General features: G+C 44.6%; 1 protein-coding gene across 1 annotated transcript in view; it reads left to right on the top strand.

Moving 5' to 3' along the window:
* Positions 1 to 6,508: 6,508 nt before the first annotated feature.
* EIF4E3 (eukaryotic translation initiation factor 4E family member 3) overlaps positions 6,509 to 7,300 on the top strand; it is a 78,683-nt gene continuing 77,891 nt past the window's right edge. Inside the window, exon 1 of the mRNA XM_077770639.1 lies at positions 6,509 to 6,523. The gene's annotated coding sequence lies outside the window, so the exon portion shown is untranslated. The remainder of the gene's footprint in view (positions 6,524 to 7,300) is intronic.

The raw sequence follows: 7,300 nt of genomic DNA, 5'->3' as shown, positions 1-7,300 counted from the left end.
CTAGCCCCACGGTGCTGTAGATCTCCAGATTTCATTCTGTTTGACTGGGCCCTTAAATCATCAAAATGCTTCAGAAAGTCCAATATGGCAACAAACTGTAACTGAATAACTCACATTAGTAAGCCTTTTAATAAAACCTACATATGCCACAAGAGATTAAAAGGCAAGAGAGTAGGGGCGCCCGGGTAGCCCCGTCGGTTAAGCGTCCGACTTCGGTTCGGGTCGTGATCTCACAGTGTGTGGGTTTGAGCCCTGTGTCGGGCTCTGTGCTGATGGCTTGGAGCTTGGAGCCTGGAGCCTGCTTCCAGTTCTGTCTCCCTCTCTCTCTGCCCCTCCACTTGCTCGCACTCTGTCTCTCTTGCTCAAAAATGAACATTAAAAATGTAAAAAAAAAAAAAACAGGGGGGGGGCAGGAAAGCAGAAAATCATGGCTAAAATGCCCAGGCAAGTCTGTATCGTGTACATACGTAGTATCTACCGCTGTGTCCACGGCGGACTTTCCGTCACCTTGAAGGAGGCCTAGAACCTGCTAGAAGGCCCACTCACCGGCTGTGCCAGCCGGGCGAAACCCTGCCTGCCCCCCGCAGTGCCAGCTGGGGAGTGTTTCCAGGCATTCGCTCACTTTAATCCAGGATTTCTGCACACCAACGCTACTGACTTTCTGGGCCAGGCCAGTGTTTGTTGTGAGGCAGTGTTCTGTGTTTTATAGGCTGTGTAACAGCACCCCTGTCTCCTACCCACTAGATGCCACATAGTTCCCCTAAACTGCCACACCCCAAAATGTCTCTAGACCTTACCAAATGAGTAAGTAGGGGTAAATTGTCCCCCATGAGACCCACTGGTTTAGTCTGAAGATATTTTGTGTCTGCTTGTATCAATTTTGTTTCAGTATCAGACAAAATTTGAAACAGCAGTATTAGAAAAATTAATCCACCAATGGGGGCTCAACAAATAGGTATTCTAAAAATTAAAAAGACAAATAGAAAACTCCCACTTTGAATATAACCAAAGTAGCGGAAAGGTAAACACGTGATACATTTTCATAGCCAACCAAAGAAATATCAGTTGTGGGGCACCTGGGTGACTCAGTTGTTTAAAATCTGACTCTTGATTTTGGCTCAGGTCATGCTCCCAGGGTTGTGGGATCGAGCCCCCGTGTCAGGCTTCGCACTGAGCATGGGGCCTGCTTGAGATTTCCTTTCTTCCTCTGCCCTTCTCCCCCAGGGGCTCACATGTACTTTCTTTCTCTAAAGTAAAAAATATATATATTAAAATTAAAAAGAAATATCTATTTTATCTCAGCTCTGTAGTTTATTGTTTCAAGGAAGAAATTTTTTTTTAATTTTTTTAAATGTTTTATTTATTTCTGAGAGAGAGAGAGGCAGCGTGAGCAGGGGAGGGTCAGAGAGAGAGGAAGACACAGAATCCGAAGCAGGCTCCAGGCTCTGAGCTAGCTGTCCGCACAGAGCCCGACACGGGGCTCGAACCCACGAACCGTGAGATCATGACCCGAGCCAAAGTCTAATGCTTAATCGACTGAGCCACCCAGGCGCCCCTCAAGGAAGAAATTTTTTAATAAGCCACTCTTTAAAGCATAAGGCCAAGGGCTCAGATGAAACAACCTCAATCATAGGTTAAAGATTTCACATCTCTGGAGTGGACTTCTGAGCAAGTTTCCACATTGCTTCAACCCAGATTTTCACCATCTTGATTAAAATGTGATATAATTTATGGGAAAAAAATGTTCTTGTTGCAGAAATTCAAAAGCTTTACAAGAAAAAGTTGAAGAAAAAAAAATTTTTTTTTTTTATTAAGTTAGATTTGAGTAGTTATTGAGAAGCGCCACGAATTGAGTTTCTGAGTGTCCCTATAGGCAGGACCGAGGCTGGCTTGAGTGTGTGTTTCAGTCGAGCAAAACAAAATCTTTCATTATGGAAATTATTAAACATGAAAGTAATCAAAATTGTCTAAGACAGCCTCAGATATTTATCATCCAGTATCTTCTCAGCAGTCTTCATGTCAATGCCTGCTCTACCTGACTGCTTCCCACCAGGGGACCTCCACCTCTCCTGTGTTGCCTTGAAGCAAATCAGTCTGGTCGCTGATAGAAAGGCCCCACTGTGGGAAAGGCAGCCGGTCTTAGGTGGTAATGACACCAATCCTCTTTCTTTTAAGGATGGCTCTCTGCTTGCACCTTGCTAGGGTCCTTTCACTGACCAGCCTCTGCCTCTATGCATTTACTCTTGAGATACATTTTCCAAACCCCAAGTTGGAGTTCACAATGGAGGGGCAACATACCTCGGGCCTGGAGTGTGGACATATGAAAGAATATTTTCCCCTGTATAAAACTTTAAGAGAAAATAATTGCTGCTCAAAGTAAGAGACTCGCAGGAGAATATGCTAACTGTGGTGTTGTGCGTGGGTTCTGAGGAGTTGAATGCTGTCTGCAGCCAATAGTCCTTTGGATAGCAAATGTTAATACTCCCTCTTAATTTCCCTGGATTTGGTGAGAAAGGGGGAAATCCTTGAATGGAAGACATGACTGGTAGACTCCAACTGCCTTCCATAATTCATTCCTTTATTCTCACATTCTCTTTCTTCTCTCTCCCCTCCTTTCTTCCTTGCTTGTTCTTTCCTTCATTCCTTCCTCTCCTCTGCCTCAACCCCTTCCCCAAGAGTTTTATCTAGGCACATGGCCACTCATCTAGACTTTTAGAGATTTCATTTACCAGTATCCTTTGGCTAGGTGTGGCATTACGATTGAGTTCTTAGCAGTGGAATGTGAGCACAAGTCCTCTGCCTCACTTGCTTAAAAGAGCACTGCGCTCCACTTCCTCCCCAAAGCCATCCAGAACCCCAGAGAAACAATTCAGCCACTCTTATTTTGGGACTGAGGCTGGCACACCCCCAAAGGATGTGACAGGATCTATGACTCCTGGGATCTTCTGGCCAGGAGAGAGCAGGTGCACGCCAGTCCAGGTGGCTCTAGGCAGGCAGTTCGGTTGGTTTTGGCATTCATTGCGGTCAAGAGACAGGGCCAACATGAGAATCCCTGCCTGTGGGGCTGGCTAGCTCAGCTGTAGGGCAAAAAGAAAAGGGGGGTGTGAGGCTTGAGAGCAGTCAGTGCTCAGACATCCACAGTGGGGTTTCCCTCTTCATCACAGCCCGTGGAATAAGATCTTAGTGAGAACCTGATAACCAAGTGGAAGAAGAAGCCTCAAATCAGTAATGGCTGAACTTACTTATATACTTCAGTCACGGGAATATTAATATTCCAAACCTAAGAAAATGTATAAATCCACTTCTCAGTGCCACTGGCCTGAACTCAAATATGTCATCTGCCCCTGGATTAAGAAATTTCGGAGACAGGGAATGTCACTGAGGTCCTTTATGACTCTAAATTTTCTTAGGATGTTGAAATGAATTTTAATCTCACCAAGAGGCGCGAGATAAAAGGAAGAGGAAAAAAAAAACTTTAAGTGACAAACTTTCAGTGAACAAAGCTGTTTTTTCCAGTAGCAAAAAGTAAAGTAATAGGCCATTAGCAGAAGACTAATTATGCCTTTGTATAACTGTGTTCCTTTCAATAGAGGCAGGTTATTAAATATATATCTAAAGGTGTTTAATTCTAATACCTTTATAAAACTTATAAGGTAACTTAGAAATTAAAAGAAAATCTTTTGTCAGACCACATGTCACCATACTCATAAAGGATTAGAACAATTATGCAAATCAAGTTCTAGAAATAGCTCTGGGTATCCCATAATTCCTCAAGATAGATATGCAAATCGCACTGCTCGTGACTGGGTTGAAAGAATTGCACACTGTACAGTTACACTCTTTGTGTTACTCTCCCGAATGAAGCCTGCGACAGGGGTTCCGCCCTGTCTCCTCCTCCTCCCTCTTCCTCCAAGCCCATCGCCGTGCAAGCCGGGTCAATGCTCAGGAAACACACTGGGGAAACTACACGAAGGAAGAAACGGGAAAAAAGTAAGACGTGAAGTGACGACGACATGGAAAAGTTTCATCTCCGCATGCATTTTACATTTCATAATCTCTAGAGAAGATTCTAATAAGGCACCTATTAAGTCAGCATCGAAATTTTAATAATTCTCCAAAGCCATTTGGAATTACAGCACGTCTGTAGCTCTAGAAAATGAAGCCATTTATTGCCCTGACCGGGTTCCAACACAGGTCCTTAGCAAAAAAACAGCGTGCGGGTCTCAGATATCGTATCCTGGCAGAAAGTAAGAGTTCCATCCTAGAAAGCTGTGCAGATTGGCACGATTCAGGTAACATAAAAGAATCAGGGAAATTTTTACATCTATACTTAGCCAACAGTGTATATGCTCTCCACCTAGAATAGACGGGCCACCTAAATCTTAATTTATAAGTGGTGAAATTATTCCTCCTAGAAGCCACGCAATACTAGCTTTCAAGTACCTGTCTCCTTGATCTTACTGAGAAATAAGAGAATTGTCTTTATGCCTCGACGTTGCACCTTAAAATATTTTTGCATGTTTTCAGCGTGTAATTTGAAGTGACTTCGAGACTTGAGGCTTTCGGATAATAAATTTCAAGCTGTCTGTTTCTCTTAAACGACTCCATCCAGGATACAGGGTGTGTTAAATACCTCCTAAGCCTTCCCCCCTCCTTTTTCCTTGACCCAAAGCACAAAATACCCTTTTTTGTAGTGGAAGCCTGCTACTCTTTCTTCTTTTAGGAGGGAAGCAGAGTGGTCTTCTTGAGGATTACCTATTTCATTTCTATTAAGTTCTGACGTTCCTCGTTAATAATGGCTTCAGTGGCTCTCCTTGAAGCAAGATTTTATATAACAAACACCTTCCATTAAAATGACCACATTCCTTACCAGGGCTTGAATATTTGGGGAGAACTGGAAAAAATGTTGAGGAGAGAATATGTGATTTTATTTCACTTAGAGGACTTTATTTTTTAAATGGACACCAGGGTGAGGAGAATGTGGGAGTCAGAGGTAATGGAAGAACTGAAAAGTTGGGGGGGGGGGGTTTGCGGAGAGGACCAAGGTTTCAGTCTTCTGGTTTTGTCTCCTCCCCTCACTTGGGTAACCAGAGACCCCAGACAATTGATTATGATGTCTGATCACCCATTACCTCCAAGCTCTTCATCAAGATCCCGCTTTTGGCATATATTGTGTGCTGACTGGATTTGTGGCTCGAGGCACGTTTGCGAGGTGTCTCCAATTAGCTTGCTAACTCATTAGCAAGAGAACTGTACCTTCCATATACCTGTGTCCTCAGGCCCTGCCCAACACAGAAACTGGCTGCTCATTTGCTTGCAATACCTATTACTGTTTACGGATTCATTCAAGCGATTTTCCATTTTCCTGCAACTAGTTTTATGATACCAAAACCTTAAACATACACCAATCAAAACTAGCCTCGTAATAGGTATTTTTTAAATAGATTTATTTCATTCTAAGAAATCAAGTCAAAGCTACTATTTTTCCAAAGGCAGGTTAATTCAGCAGTTAGCAGCAGGCCGAATGACCTGATAGTTGGAAAGAGTGAGTGATTTAAATAAGTCTAATATATATATATATTTTAACTTTGTGACTACAGTTCCAGGATATCAAGTATTCCTGTCAAAGAAATTAAATGAATTGAATATTTTAAGTATTGTTGCAGGTAATTGTTGCTTCAGAAAGCAACACTATTAGTGCCTGAAGCAATAGTGGTATTTATTTCAAGATTGGGAGTCTATAGGTATGAGGTTGCCGGTGGGACTATTTTATGTTTACTTATTTACTTTGAAAGAGAGAGAAAGAGTGAGAGAGAGAGCACATGCAGGGAGGGGCAGAGTGAGAGGGAGAGAGAATCCCAAGCAGGCTCTGAGCTGTCAGTGCAAAGCTCAACAGGGGCTAGATCCCACAAACTGTGCGATTGTGACCTGAGCGGAAGCCAAGAGTCAGACACTTAACCCAGTGAGCCACCCAGGGATCCCATGACGTTGCTTGTTTGGTTAAGGAGCTCAACTCTGTTAAAATAGATGCCTGCTGTTTTTCTCTCTCTGGTCTGCTACCTTCACTGTGGTGACAGTATCTCTTCTCATGGTTGCAAGATGGCTGCCGTGGCTCCAAACACCAAATCATCACCAAAACCATCCCAAAAGAAAGGAGGTGGTAGGACTGGTGGAAGACAAGACAGCTCTATTCATGGGCTGGGTTGGACTCCCAAAGTCTTGTCTAAGTTGGAGAAAAGGCGTAAAGAACCCCTTGAACTCAGAGTACGTTTGCTTTAACTTCTCTTCACTCCAGAAGCAGCTAAAAACCAATGCAAATATTATTGATTTTGGTCTAGAATGTGAACGGGTAGAGACGGTTTCCCATTACCTCCTTTACCCCTCATGGAGAGGGTCCTGAAGCTCAGTGGTCTTGGCAGGTGACACGGAATGACACATCTGCCAGGTGAATGGAGAACAGCATTTTATATCCACTGCACTTTCTAACCCCGTCACCTCAGCACACGAACAATTCAAAATGCCGGTAAGACCATACATTTGCAACTCAGCCCACCATGGCACTCGTATCTAGTGAGTGGGTTTGGAGACTGGAACCATTTGCAGGGTCTGCCCTAGAATGGTCTTTCGCCTCTGTGGCAGCTAGCTCCCCCCTTATGTCTAGGAATTCACACCTTACATCTGAAATCTTAGTAGCAGTTGCGTCGGGGAGTGAGGGCGTGAAGACTTCGGACACAAGGAACAATACATGCGAAGGTTTGTTGGTAGGACACGTTGCTCAGGGCATTGGTGGCCGTGGAGTGGCTGGAAGACAGGGCCTGGGAAGGGAATGGACAGAGGTGGAGCTCAGGGAGCTCAGCGCCACGAGCATGCGCGAGGATTTACACAGGTAAACACAGTGCGCCCCGAGAGCCCCGCGGAGGGCGGCTGGGCCAAGAAAGGCTGGTAGAAGTCTTGGATCTGGGTCCAGCACAAACCCATTGGTCAGCAGGGACCCAGGGGTGTGGATACACAGGTGAGTTATGCCTCTGCCATCCCAGTTCTTAAACATTGTCTCTGCTCTGGAGGGGTTAGTGAGAGATTCCCAGACAGAGAAGGGGGCATAGGCTTTCCAGGGACAGCTTATTCAAAGGTCATCAGGGAAGGAAGAGATGGAAATGCAAAGGGAGGGTGACATCAGGGTGGTGGAGGGGCCAGACCGTGAAAGTCTTTCTGTGACAGGCAAAGAAGTTTGCACTCCATCCTTCAGGCCTTAGGAAGATAGTAAGGGGATCCCACCCACCCACCCCTCCCTCTGCAGAAG

Source organism: Crocuta crocuta, unplaced genomic scaffold (assembly GCF_008692635.1).
Source record: "Crocuta crocuta isolate KB4526 unplaced genomic scaffold, BGI_CrCroc_1.0 scaffold126, whole genome shotgun sequence".
In the NCBI taxonomy this organism is placed as follows: Eukaryota; Metazoa; Chordata; class Mammalia; order Carnivora; family Hyaenidae; genus Crocuta; species Crocuta crocuta.
The sequence above is the reverse complement of the archived record's forward strand: the minus strand, read 5'-3'. Positions and strand labels throughout refer to the sequence as shown.